Source organism: Lipotes vexillifer, unplaced genomic scaffold (genome assembly GCF_000442215.2).
Source record: "Lipotes vexillifer unplaced genomic scaffold, Lipotes_vexillifer_v1.1 scaffold1406, whole genome shotgun sequence".
Classification (NCBI taxonomy): Eukaryota; Metazoa; Chordata; class Mammalia; order Artiodactyla; family Lipotidae; genus Lipotes; species Lipotes vexillifer.
Window position 1 is genome coordinate 6074 of NW_006798568.1, and position 14663 is coordinate 20736.

Sequence of the window (14663 nt, forward strand, 5' to 3'; positions counted from 1 at the left end):
GTAGGGAATAAACTTTGGCAAATATTAAATTAATATGCTTTAATTTCCTCCTTATTTCATGTTTGCAAACTTCTACCTCCAAGATTATGGCATGAGGTTAATTGTTCCAAACAGGAGAGAACAGGATTAGCAATAATCTTGAAACCAGTTTTGGATACTAAAGGACATTGGAAATCTCTTTAGCAAATGTGACCCATAGCGTTGTTGCTTATCCAATAGCTATCTCCCCACCCCCACTTTCTAATCTTCCTAACAGAATCCAACCATTATGCCCAGCTTCAAGGGATGAATTTTGAGTGTTTAAGTAAATTATAGTTATCCAAAATGACTGAAAAGTGCCCAAAAGAGACTCTCTAAACCAATGGTTCTCCATCTTGCTGATATACAGAAGCCTGGGATCTACCCCCGTAAATACTGATTTAATTGGTGAAGCATGAGGCAGAGCATTGGTGTTTATAATAGCTCAACAGCAGCTATAGATGAGAATCACTAGCTTAAATTTTTGGAATAACCAGATTTTAAAACAAATTGGACTATGTATTTAGTTCCCCATCGCACTTCCTATTATAAGAGTATTTAAAGACTAAATAATGAAACCTGTACCTCTGAGTTATAATATGAGAAAACATGTGGACCTTCCTAAATAATACCCATTTTGAGCCCTGTCATGGATATTTTCCATATGCCCTCTTTAAATTCTTATGGTACTACAGCAAAGGGTAATTAATATCCCCAGTTTTATAGATGAGAATATTGAGGCTAGGCAGGGATGTAGCTAGTGGAGTCAAACCCAGATTTCTTGGGCTCCAAAGTTCATAATCTTTCATTTCTACTGAACTGCTTTTCAAAAGCTTTCTCTTTTCATTTGCTTCCCAATACCTGATTCTTACTCCCTGTTGATACAGAGCAAAGCCAAGACAATAACTTTGGATTTCTGTCTCTCCAGTCTAAAGCTCCAGCTCCTAAGTTTAAGACTCAATCCAGTCATGACCCAGCCTTACTGGTCTACGTTTTGGAATCAAGACTGTGTCAATCAGCCTAAGTCCTCAAACCCTGTTGTACTGAAGGTACAATAATATAGTACCTTCAGCTCCTAGGTGCATTCCAGTGCCTCCAGCCCTAGAGGAACAACAGAGATTCCCATGAGCTTCTTGATGAGCATTTTCAGATGCTGCTTTTTGCTTCTGGAAATATTTGTTGTGAATCAACAGGAATTAAATTCAATAGCACATTTTGTCTCAGTCCACTTTGGGATATTAATGATCAGGATTGACTGTCTACATTCAGCAGTCTGACTGGATAAAAATCAGATTTCAATTTTAATGAACTGTAATTGTTAATGCATCTTGCAAGAGAGCCCATGTTGTTCCAGGGCAAATTTGGTTCAATGTCTGAATTTCTTCTCTTACCACCAGTGGCCAAAAACCACTAAGCCATTTGTTGCTAGTGATTTGCTTAGCTGTCAACCAAATATTTTTTACCCATGATAAGTGTATATATACTTCTTGGGAAAAAAATTCAAGCCAATATTAACTGACATGATTTATTTTGTTTCTGATATTTCTGTTACTTCACTCATGTTTCAGTCCATTGCTTCTAAGCTGTTGAATTCTATTAAGAAGGCCTATTTTCCAAATCATCAGACTAGTTGTGAAAAATATTAGTTAACTTCCTGAATAGTATAGTACCTCAATTCACTGTTGGTTTGTGCTCACTGAACATGCCGTATTTTTAGTGTGTAAATATGACAGAGATATATTGATCTCTTCTCTTAAGTGCTTAATCAAACTCTGTTAATACTGCTAGCCATAAACTATCAGAAAGGCATAGCTTTGAAATGTTTCCATCTATGAATTAAATGAAATAATTTATCATGAGACTTTTTTCTGGGCCTACTGAGAGTTGATCCTAGATTCTTCGTGCTGTGTTATTAACTTCCATGTTGGCTTTGTCTAATTCTATGTAAAGTATGCTGATTTATTAGAAGGCTCACTTTACTGTGAACTATAATTAGATACTCTTGAAAGAATGAGTTTCATTGATTTAGTCAATGACCACAAATATTACTGAAGTAAGCCTCTTAACAGTGTAGGGGTGTATTTTGGCCATGATCAATGTTTCTGAATCTTCCCTTGTATCTTTTTGTTTTGTTTTGTTTTGCTTTATTTAGTGCTATCTGCATTGATTTAAATCTACAGCAATGTTAAGTGCTAAATTTATCTTGACAAAGTTTCATTACTTTCCTGGAGATGCATACTTTTCTTTGTTTATTATAGATTAAGAATATTCCCTGACAGTCTTTGAAAATAATCTATTTGTACTTATGTCAATATGTGTCAGCAATAGACAATAAGTAAAGTGAAAAATTAAAGACATTGCCCTTAAAATAATTGAATTAAATTTCTTCTTTTTTAAAACTGTTGCAGTTATCTACCTTTGTGCCTTCTAAAGGAATTTTGAACTTTCTGAAAACAAAAGGTAAAGTTCAACGGGTTTGAATCTTTTCTGTATACCTGTGGGTGCGTAGACATTGACAAGTGATGTGCTGAAGGATGAATAATGAGCGTGATCTTGACTCAGAGTCCCTAAGAACCAGCTTTTATCAAAAAGTGTGCTGGCTCTGCAAGCAACTTTCTATTCTACTTAGCAACATTAAGCCCAAAGAAAAAAATCAGGAGCTAGACCTAAAGTACATGTGGGTTGTATATCAGTCTTCTGAATTATACATCATGGAAGAATGTAAAATATAAAGCTTAGTAGCATTTTATTAGAATTATAAGACAAAGAGGGAAAAAAATCCCCACAGCATGTGTATGCATGGTATATCTTCTGGTTAGAGTAGAAGTTACTTGACATTGTTTGATTTTTATATCCCTCATTTTGTTTATTTATTTTTTGAGTTTTTTTAAATTGAAGTACAGTTGATTGATTTACAGTGTTATGCCAATTTCTGCTGTACAGTAAAGTGACTCAGACACATACAGGCAGTTTTTAAAAAATAAAGTTATTTATTTATTTTTGGCTGTGCTGGGTCTTCATTGCTGCATGCGGGCTTTCTCTAGTTGCGGTGAGTGGGGGCTAGTCTTCGTTGCGGTGCGCGGGCTTCTTATTGTGGTGGCTTTTCTTGTTCCAAAGCACAGGCTCTAGGCGCGAGGGCTTCAGTAGTTGTGCCACACAGGCTCAGTAGTTGTGGCTCGTGGGCTCTAGAGCACAGGCTCAGTAGCTGTGGCCTGTGGGCTCAGTAGTTGTAGCTCGCGGGCTCTAGAGTACAGGCTCAGTAGTTGTGGCGCCCGAGCTTAGTTGCTCCGTGGCATGTGGGATCTTCCCGGATCAGGGCTCGAATCCATGTCCCCTGCATTGGCAGGCGGATTCTTAACCACTGCGCCACCAGGGAGTCCTATTTGGTTTTCTTTCAAAAACTAATGTAAGCAGGCTCTACATGCACATAGTATAAAATTCAAAAGGTAGCAAAGAGATTTGAGGTAAAAGTAAGCCTCCCCTCTACTATCTAGAAGCTAAGCTACCTAATCCCTCCCTGCAGGCCACTAGTTACCTGTTGTTTGTATATACCACTAGAGGCACTTTCAATGAACCATAAGTGTGTATCTGTATGTGTGGATGTATACACAAACAGTAGCACATTGCAGAGTGTTTTCTACCTTGATTTTTTCCTTTAACGATGCATTTTAGAGAGTTTTCCATATCATTACACCTAGAGTTGTCTCATACTTTACAAAACTGCATAATAATCCATTCTATGGGTGTTCCACAATTTATTTAATCAGACCTCTGTTGATGGACATTTAGGTCATTTCCAATCCCTTGCTATATTGAATAATATTATAATGACTGTCCTTTTACATGCATTATTTCTTACATGTGCAAGTATATCTGTAGGTTATACTCATGAGTGGAATTGTTGGGTCAAAGGGCATATTTAACCAAAATTTTGGGAAGCATTGCCAGGGTGATATTTGAATGTTTAACAATTTACTACAGCACAGGCTCCAATCAATCAGGATGGATGCCAGCCATAGACAACCGGTAAAGGCTGGATATCAGATGTGAACACTGTCAAATTGCCCTCCAAAGACATACTAATTGATTGGTCTGCTTTAAATCATCTTTATGAGAATAGATACCATGCTCTTCCATTATTATTTCCATTTACAGAATTTGCTAAATCTCAATGGTTTTTGTATGAACATTATTGCCAATAAAACGTTACCTGGAGACACTGGTGGATTGGAGTGGTACAGGTGCTATATTCAGACTGCATATTAAATGTAGTATATAACAAAGTCAAGTTCAGAATTGTCTATCAATGTTTACACCATGCAGAGCTGCCCATGTGACGGAGTAGGTGACTAGAGCAGAGGGCTTATCTGCCTCTCTCGTTAGAAGGTAAGCTTCATTGGAGCAGGCAGTTGTTTTTATTTCCCACAACAATATCTTCAGCACCTAGAAAAATGCCTGGTGGTAGCTGGAGCTCAAATCCAACTGATCCCTACTGATTAAATGAATTAATATTGAACTGAGTATCAGGAAGATAGAGAATCTTCCCTACAAGGATAGTGAAAAGTTGTGAATATTCACATAGTAACAGTTATTTTTCTCGTTATACCTATTTTCTGATTCCTAAGGTTTGGAGATTGGTCACTTATTAAAGGTGTATCCTGAAGTCAAAATTATTGAAGGTACATAGGTTCTACCTTCAAAATTATTGAAGGTAAAACCTAGATTTCACCAGTAGGTCTTTTAATTCAGCTCCTTGAGGAAGAGTGTCTGTGTCTGAATATTCTTAGACCATGATTATTGCTAAAGTTTGCACATTTTATAATGTGGTAATTGTATTTAGCTAGCTGATGTCTTTTGTTTTGGAGGGCTGGGGTGTAGATACTTGCAAATGTAGAATTTAACACCTGAAGTAGTAATTATGTGTACTTAGAAATTACAGGGTAGGAATTGGCAATTGTAATGGAAAAGGCAGGTTATAGAAAATAATATGCAATATATATAGCTTTATGTGTTGAGTGCTGTGGGGACACAGAGCAAAACATGCTTGCGATACCTTAAAACAAAGTTGCTAACTTTCTTAATTCTCTCCCACCTCCCTTCCACCTCCAATTCATGAGGAACAATGAGGCAGTCATGTGACGAGATGATGATTCCAAAACACTACAATATTAGCATGGAATTCAATGCTGTCTCATAAATTTAGGTTGTCTTGGAAAAGCATGATTAGAAATATGGTGTCACATATAATACAGTGTCTTCCCAACAAACTGAATTATTTGGACTTCTTCAGCTTTTCTCCCATGTAAATATAATACACAGGGACTTGAGATGACTTAAAAAAAAAAAAAAAAAGCCCAGAATTTCAGATGAGCAAGAACTAGCTAAATGTAGTAGTAAGAATATATAGATACCTTTAAAGAGCATGAATACTATGCAGTTTTCTGGAAAGGCTCTCACCATAAGCTCCATGAGGACTGGGTTTATTTGGTTCACCATCAGATTTCAGCACCTAGCACCTGGTGCACGGTAGGTACTCGACTGGGTTTATTTGCTTCACCATCAGATTTCAGCACCTAGCACCTGGCGCACGGTAGGTACTCAACAAATATTTGTTAAATGAATAGGAAGAATATTCTTTGTGAGGCTAAAACAGGGGATTCTCATCAAAAGCAGCAAGTGGTCAGCATTTGTTAAAGTGTTAAACTTCATGAAGCAAAGGGGTTGAGTGTTGAGTTATTAAATAATGTCCATGATATCAAGCCTGGATCCCATTAAGCCCCAGGCTAAGGGGTGAACAGTTAATTTCATAGCTGTACTAAATAGTTATATCACATATCAGCCAAGGTGATATATTCCTCTAAATCCCTTGGAAAGCACCCAAGGGCAGAGGCCAGAAATCATTATAAGCTTGATTTGGAAAACTGCTAATAAAGTGGGTCATGGAACTTTTTTTCAATGCCAAGAAAATAATGTAATAATGGGACTGTGTCTTTCCCCTTTTCCTTTGAAAGTGCTTTTAGTATTAGGATCTATTCAATCAAAAGATTTAGGAATATTCTAACCATGAATGTTTCTGTGTTTTACATTTAATAGTTATTAAAGTGGATACCTGATGAGTTGTATTATCAGATTAAAATCTCTGTGAATCAAAGGGAAGAGAGAGGAGTTTATTGGGATGTGTAAAGATCTTTATATTAGGAAAACTCACAATTACTAAAGTTTTATTTGAGGGAAGTAAATGGGAGGATTTTCTGTGTGAGAGTTGAAGGCAGATATATAATGGAAAAACATTTAATAGATAAGGTTTTAGAATTTTACAAAGAGCTTTCTGTTATAATATGCAATTAAGCATATTTGAAAAGCTATTGAAAATAAAGCATAGTCCTACATTGTTAAAAATGAGGCCTGGAAGCAGTATTCACAATTAACATCAGGTTAGTTCATCATCCCTTGATTTACAGTGATTTAACAATGTAGCATGGCACACATTTTTCAAAAATCCAATTGCTAATCTATTTAAGGTCGAAATGAATTGGAGCACTATTAGAACTTCAGTTTGGTCTTCTGACCTAAAATGGAAATGCATGTACGAGTGCTCTCAAGTTTGCATTACTTCTGGGTATTACATCATGTTTCTCAGACTGTTTTTCACCATGGCTGTGCCACATTGCTTTATGCCCTCTTATTCCTAGAAAAGGGAATTCCACCTTGAATCAGGGAATCAGATTTTCACCTCTTTAGCAGGAGGGATGTCAGTCAAAAGGTGATTTAGCAGTTTCCAAGGATTCTCAGACTTTTGCAGAATGTGTTGAGGAAAGTATTGCATTCCCCACATACAGTTTTCCTGGGCATCATGTAGTGAAGTTGCAGCCTTGTTAACTGGTGAATGAAGCTGATTGACTGGGATCTCCTTGGAGTACTGCATCCAAATTTGACTCCATAGCCCCAACCTAAGGTTACTGGTTTGTGTGGTGTTAAATTGTGACAAGTAAAGGCATAAAGACTTAACAGCTGGCCCCCAAATGCCTTCTTAGATATTTTTTTGATGGCATCCATACATGTTCCTTTGATAAGCAGAAAGAACTATATAAGCACATCTTATCGATTTCTCCTCACAGCTGCTGTGCAGATGTAACCTGCTTTAAGACAATCCAGTTTATGAAAATCCAAATTTAACCTGCTCTTTACAAAGGAATAATCCCTTGAGAGTCTGTGAGGAATTTAATAATCTGAGGAACCTATATCCATTTGCTTAGTTCTGAAGGGTTTTCTACGTTTTAAAATGTCTAGGCGTACTCTGAAGCGCATGGAGTGAGGTATGTTTCAGTTCGTTTAAGCTGAGTGCTTGCAACCACAAGCAAATGTGTGGCTTTTCCACCCAACTATGGAAATCCAGCACTTCTTGTCAGATGGTGTTGGTAATTTTGGGGGTGGGGGAGGGGAATGGCAGTTGTGCAGATTTGAAAATGAGCTAGAAACAGATTCCCTGGTTTGGGTCATGAACCAGAAGGGATTCCACAGCCCTTTCTGCTATGTAACAAGACAAATAGTAGTACTTCCTAAGTGGGATAAGACAACTCTTAAGGGGCCTGGAAGCTGAAAAGGCAACTTCTCTGTGGGTCATTTTACTTTTCGTTTAATGGGAATCAGTGAAGCAAGTTCATGAAACTCAGAGGCAAGAACACCAAGCACGGAGGTAAATGATTAAAGAGCTACAACTTCATGAGAGAGAGCAAGGGCAAGGTTAGGGCCACAAGAGTCCATAGGCCTTGAAAGTAGAGCCAAGTCAGCTTGCCCAGCCTTTTCCCGGAAACACAGCAAGACCCAAAGGTGGAAACTTCAAACTTTTCAGAGGCAGGAGTGGATCATGGTTTTGTGGGTACTGAAGCTTATATTGACACAATTTTAGAAATACAAAGTGAGATGTAACATAGGGCCTCTAAAGTGGTCTTTGCTAAAGAAAGGCCCTGAAGCTTATGGTGTGATTTATAACATAATGATTCATCCAGCTTTTTTTAAAACAAAGTACACATCACTCTTGAGAAATAATAATAATATATTGAGCTCTTGCTATGTGCCAAGCATTATGTTAAAACCTTATTATATTAGTTTCCTAGGGTTGCTGTGACCAAGTACCACAACTGGATGGCTTAAAATGACAATTTTTTTTTTTTTTTTTATACTTTAGAGACTAGAAGTCCAAAATCAAGTTATTGCCTCTGGGCCTAGTTCCCTCCAAAGCCAGCTTCTAGTAGCTCCAGGCATTTTAGTGTGTGGCAACATCACTCCAATCTCTGCTTCTGTCTTTACACAGCTGTCTTCCCTCTGTGTCTTTTCTTCTTATAAGGACACCAGTCAAATTGGATTAAAACCCACCCTAATTCAGTATGACCTCATCTTAAAATTTTATTGTATTTGCAATGACCCTATTTTTCTAAATTAGGTCACATTCACAGGTTTTAGGAGTTAGAACATCAACCTATTTTGGGGGGAAACAAAGTCCAACCCATAGCACTTACAAATGACCCCTTTAATGCTCACAGTGATCCTGGGAAGAAGTTACTATTATCATCCCCATTTTACAGTGGAAGAAATTGAGACTCAGAGAAGTGGTATTACTTGCCTGAGGTCGCTGAGCTAATCTAGCACTGGGTTTCCATAATTCCAGCCAAAGCCAACTCCTCCTGTTGCCACACAGTTAATTCTGATGGAAGTGAGTTAATCCATCTTCTTCTGCCTGTAGCTATAATTATAGCTAGAGCTTTATTTAATAGGAATCAAGACAAGGGACTTCCATCACCCATTTCTTAATTCTCCTTCAAGATGTTCTTGAACTGCTTTAAGGACATCATCTCTTAAACTTTATTTGGTAATGAGTGACACTTAGTGGGTCCATTCTAGAGTGTTGGGCGGGGGGATTCACATTCTGGTGGTTCTAATCATCTTTTTAATTCCCTGCTTAAAACTGCCAAAAATTTCCTGGTTCAGAGTTCTTTCACACACACCTTTTATATATATATATATATATATATATATATATATATAAAACTGGAATCAAAGCAACACAACTAGAGTGTTTTTAGATGTTCAGTGGTCATGTGGTGCTACCATGTATTTTTGAAAGTAGTGAAGGAATTGCTTTTTTTTCTCTCATGATTTACCCAGGTCATGGAAAATAGAGATGGCTTGATGAGTTCAAAGAGAATTAAAATATTATTCATAGTCAGAAATTTTCCAGCTGTTTGGAGAATCCCACAGCTTTATTTCCTGGGCAATAGAAGAACTACTGGCCAGAGAAAATGATCAGGTATATGGTGAAAGGGAGAATTGAGCTCCCAAATATCACAACTTATTTAACCTTGCTACACCCCAGTTTCTCATTCATAAAATGTAGAAATGAGTAAAGATTCTTAAGAATGTTTCCAGGTCAAATTATTACTCTAAAAAGCTTTCATATAGTGTTGAAATTTTTTAAAATGTGGGCTACAATTAGCCATAAAATCAAATAAACAATTTAGACTAAACACCCACCATTATTCTGTTTTGCTAATTGTTCATTTTTTGGTGGTAGAAATTTTTGCTTAATAATATGTGTTAAATGTTAATCAGTGTTGAATGGATATGTAGTTTCTATGGCTATGTGTCCTTTTTTTGCTTTGAAACACATAGTACAGATTATCTGTTGAAGTATCTCAGATCTAGAAACTCGAATGTAACTGCGATGGGGGTTCCCTAACAGCTGGTCCCACCTAGTACCTGGGGTGCAGGCTGAAATGCCACACTACCCCAACTTCTCCTGTAGGGTACTTGCTAATTTTATTCTGGGCAGTTAGGATGGGCTCAGCAAAGTCTCGGGAGGGATGCAAGTCCTTCTGTTAGACAATGCTGATGTAGGTGGGCAGCTGGAAAAGCAGGCCCTCAGCCCACAGTGGTGAAAACTTCTAAAGAGGACAACTACCACTCCCCAATTATGGCCTGAAGAAATGCAGGCATCTACGTGACACTGAGAGTGCTTATCTGTGCCTCTATAGTAATAGTACTTAGTCCAGTGTAGCTCTCCCAGGTAGGCTCTTAGTAATATCCCTTCTCCTCCAATCCCCCCCAATTATGCTCTACCTTCCAGTTTCTCTTCAGGTCAGGCTGGAGAAGCATGACTTATTAATAACAAACACACAATCAAAACCACAAAATAAGAGCCCATTAAGGTAGTGCTCTGGACCACACAATTCACATGTTGAAACCCTAATCCCCAATGTGATGGTATTTGCAGATGGGGCTGTGGGAGGTGATTAGGTCTCCTGAGGATGAAGCCCTCATGATGGGATTAGTGCTCTTACAAAAGAGATGTGAGAGAGCTTACTACCTCTCTCTGCTTTTCACCATGTGTGTTTACAGGGAGAAGGTGGCAATTCAGGAAGAGGGTCCTCACCAAGCATCAAATTTGTCAGAATCTTCACCTTGGACTTCCTAGCCTCCAGAACTATGAGAAATTAATTAGTTTGTTGTTTAAGCCACCCAGTCTATTGTATTTTGTAATGGACTAAGACAGATGGGTATTATCTCCCTTATACTGTGTAAGTAAATGAACAGATGTAAAACTCAATCTTCTAACCTCTGCAAACTGACGTCAGTAATTTATACTTTAAATGACTCTTTCCTGCTCCATAGGCCCTAAGAGGTACTGAAGTGAGATATAAAGGATATTGTTATTTTGTTTATTTTATTTTTTTAAAATCTTTTCATAAAATTAAATAATTAATTAATTTTAATTTTGGCCATGTCAGGTCTTAGTTGCGGCATGTGGGATCTTTTGTTGTGGCGCACAGGCTTTTTGTTGTGGTGTGTGGGCTTTTATCTAGTTGTGGTGCATGGGCTTCTCTCTAGTTGGCGCGCAGGCTCCAGAGTACGTGGGTTCTGTAGTTGCAGTATGTGGGCTCTCTCGTTGTGGCGTGGGCTCAGTAGTTGCAGCATACAGGCTTAGTTGCCCCATGGCATGTGGGATCTTATTTCCCCAACCAGGGATTGAACCTGTGTCCCCTGCACTGAAAGGCAAATTCTTAACCACTTGGACCACCAGGGAAGTCCCTGTTTACTTTTATAATTGATATTTTATTGGTTATTTTGAGAATCAGTACATAGACATTTCAATTTACACACAATTTTAGACATATACACTGAAAATCTAGAAAGCTCTGTAGTTTTGATTCTTTGCTAAACTGCTATTCCAGTGACTTCCCAGCTCAAAATTTGGAGGCGAATTTTCCTTAAGAGGATACCAAGTATCAATATCTTCCTGTATTGATAAGCTGTTACATTATAAGTCCCACTGACTCACAATATAATATCATCTACACTACACACCCCAAATTTCAGTCTTTCATCACACATTAACAAAGTTATTAGGCAAACTGGACTACTACTACTACCGTTATGTGACAGAAGTCACATAATTCTGATAAGGAAAGCCAAGGTCAAGGAGTGGTTTTCTTTAGCAAACAATTCTACTACATGGGAATAGAATTAATTTAAAATGTTCAGGACATATTAAACATACAACTGTGACTACAAATTGCCATTTGGTATGCTTTGTATTATAGGGTATAAAATTCCCCCCTTCCTTCTATGGAATATTAGGCTGACATTGAAGACCGTCAAAGCTTCGCATAATTCAATACTTCACTATTCTCTGGTTGTACCAAGAAATAAACAATGAGCAAATTATTTCACTTCTTAAAAAAAGCATTTACACTTAAAAATGGGATGAGGTGGGATTCTCTCTTTTTTAAAAGTGTGTCTGTTAAAAAAATCCCACTTAGAAAATAGCTGACTAAAAATATTTCTCTGGGTTTTACAAAAAGGGAAATAGGAACCACGGGTAAGATCTGGTATATGATATCAATCATACTTAGTTTCTTTCTCTCCGTCATCAGAGGCTGGAGTCTCCTCATTTTTAATTTCTCCATTTTCTGCAGGTTAATCTTTAGTTTCTTGTTTACACACTTTAGCCTGTTTTCCCTTTTCCCTCCTCTTCCCTTTTGTTTTTGGCTGAAGACTTAACCTTTCCTGTTGCCATTTTAGGTTTTGTATCCACGCTTGCAGAAGTAGGTTTAGCTGATCTAAACCTTGTGATCTTCTCTTGGGCTCCTCCTTCACCTCCCCTTGGCTGAACTGGCCTTCCTATTGGGCACCCCCCCCCATTGTTTGATGATGCCCATTCATTCATTCATTTGTCTAGGCAACAAATATTTTTTTATGTGAATCACAATTCTAGGTAAACAATGAGGAGGAGCAAACCATTTCTTGCCCTCATGGGGCTTACAGTCTTGTTTGTTAAAAACAAAGCAATTTGTCAATGTATACTGAAAGTAGAATTATAATTCACATTTTCCAGTATTTATTTGTACATTTAGCATTCACTAGGTTTTAGAGGTATATCGTATATTTTTTTGCTCTCTATTTCATCGTCTGTATTTGTGACATTGGTATTTGTTTTAGATTATTGGATCCTTGAGAATAGGGATTTTTCTTTTTCTGTCTCTGGTGGAGGCCTGCTTATAACAAATATATCTTAATTAGCACTTGTTAATGATTTTGTCATTTAGACTCACACAATTTTAGCCTTGGAAGATGCCTTAGAGATCATATAATTTAATCTTCCTATTGTATAGGTGAGACAATGGAGGCTTAAGGTGATAGAATTTTTTAAAATAAAGTACTGGAAAGAGCTGTGATCATTAATATTGTTGCCAGGTTAACATAGCTTATTTGTTCAAAACTAGAACTAGTATCTAGTTTTTCTGGATTTGAACTTAAGATCTGTTATTTCTTAGCTGCACAATATTCTCCAATTTCTTAATTTCTCTGAGCCTCAGTTTTGTCACAGGTGAATTGGAGATAAAAATAATGCATTCCTCTGAGGATTTTTATGAGGATTAACTAAAATATGATATGTAAAGTTCTTGGCATACAATAATTAAAAACAGGCAGCCTTTGATTATATGGATGACCTGTTTTTAATATGGCTGCCAAATATTGGCGACAGAAGACTTGGGGAGGTGAACAAGGTTCTGAGGCAGGCTCAGCATATTCTCCAGCTCTCTCTAAGAGACAGTTGGAAATAGTCTTCCATCTTCAAACTAAGCAAGTTCACCTGATTGTTGTGAGCCACAGGGAGGTGGCAGAGTCTAACCCGGATACTACAAGAACTCAAGTGTCTAGCTTGAATACTAAAAAGAAATATGTTGCTTTTTTTTGTTCCCCAAGAAGGTGAGTTGGATCACACTGATTACAGGATGATTTCTCCTTAACCCTACCATCAGTGGTTCATTCTAGCATGTTTCACCACATGGCAGAGATCATATTCCCATCCTCTAGCAGGTCAAAAATAAGTGTAAGAAGTATCATTTAAAACTATGAAAAGATAACTATTAATTCTTTCTTTTCACTGGGAGTTTTCACTATCTTATACCTTAATGTCTGCAATTATTTGCTTTCTTTGAAGTAAACAGTATCTAGGGAAGAGAAGCACAGAAGCCTTTATGTTTAATAGTACTTGATTACCCAGGCCTTTATTTGGTAGAGGGGATTTGTCTGTGAGGAATAAGAGAGTAGAATATACTTGTCAAATGAAATAATAACTTTTATTCCATTATCTTTTTCTGTACTGATTACCTAATCAATGGCTATTTCTGAGAAGGGAAATATTTTAAAAATATATATGAGGTGAAATATGACTGAATAATAGGGTATATTCATTCAATGGAATCAAAAATTACCTGAGACTCACCTGCAATGGAATACTAAACAACCTATTAACAGGAGAACATTTTTTTTTTTTTAACATCTTTATTGGGGTATAATTGCTTTACAATGGTGTGTTAGTTTCTGCTTTATAACAGAGTGAATCAGTTATACATATACATATGTTCCCATATCTCTTCCCTCTTTGTCTCCCTCCCTCCCACCCTCCCTATCCCACCCCTCCAGACAGCCACAAAGAACCGAGCCGGTTTCCCTGTGCCATGCGGCTGCTTCCCACTGGCTATCTACCTTACGTTTGTTAGTATATATATGTCCATGTCTCTCTCTCGCCCTAACACACCTCACCCTTCCCCCTCCCCATATCCTCAAGTCTGTTCTCCAGTAGGTCTCTGTCTTTATTCCTGTTTTACCCCTAGGTTCTTCATAACATTTTTTTTTTCTTAAATTCCATATATATGTGTTAGCATACGGTATTTGTCCTTCTCTTTCTGACTTACTTCACTCTGTATGACAGACTCTAGATCTATCCACCTCATTACAAATAGCTCAATTTCGTTTCTTTTTATGGCTGAGTAATATTCCATTGTATATATGTGCCACATCTTCTTTATCCATTCATCCGACGATGGGCACTTAGGTTGTTTCCATCTCTGGGCTATTGTAAATAGAGCTGCAATGAACATTTTGGTACATGACTCTTTCTGAATTCTGGTTTCCTCAGGGTATATACCTAGTAGTGGGATTGCTGGGTCATATGGTAGTTCTATCTGTAGTTTTTTTTTTTTTCTTGTGTTATGTGGGCCTCTCACTGTCGTGGCCTCTCCCATTTGCGGAGCACAGGCTCCGGACGCGCAGGCCCAGCGGCCATGGCTCACGGGCCCAGC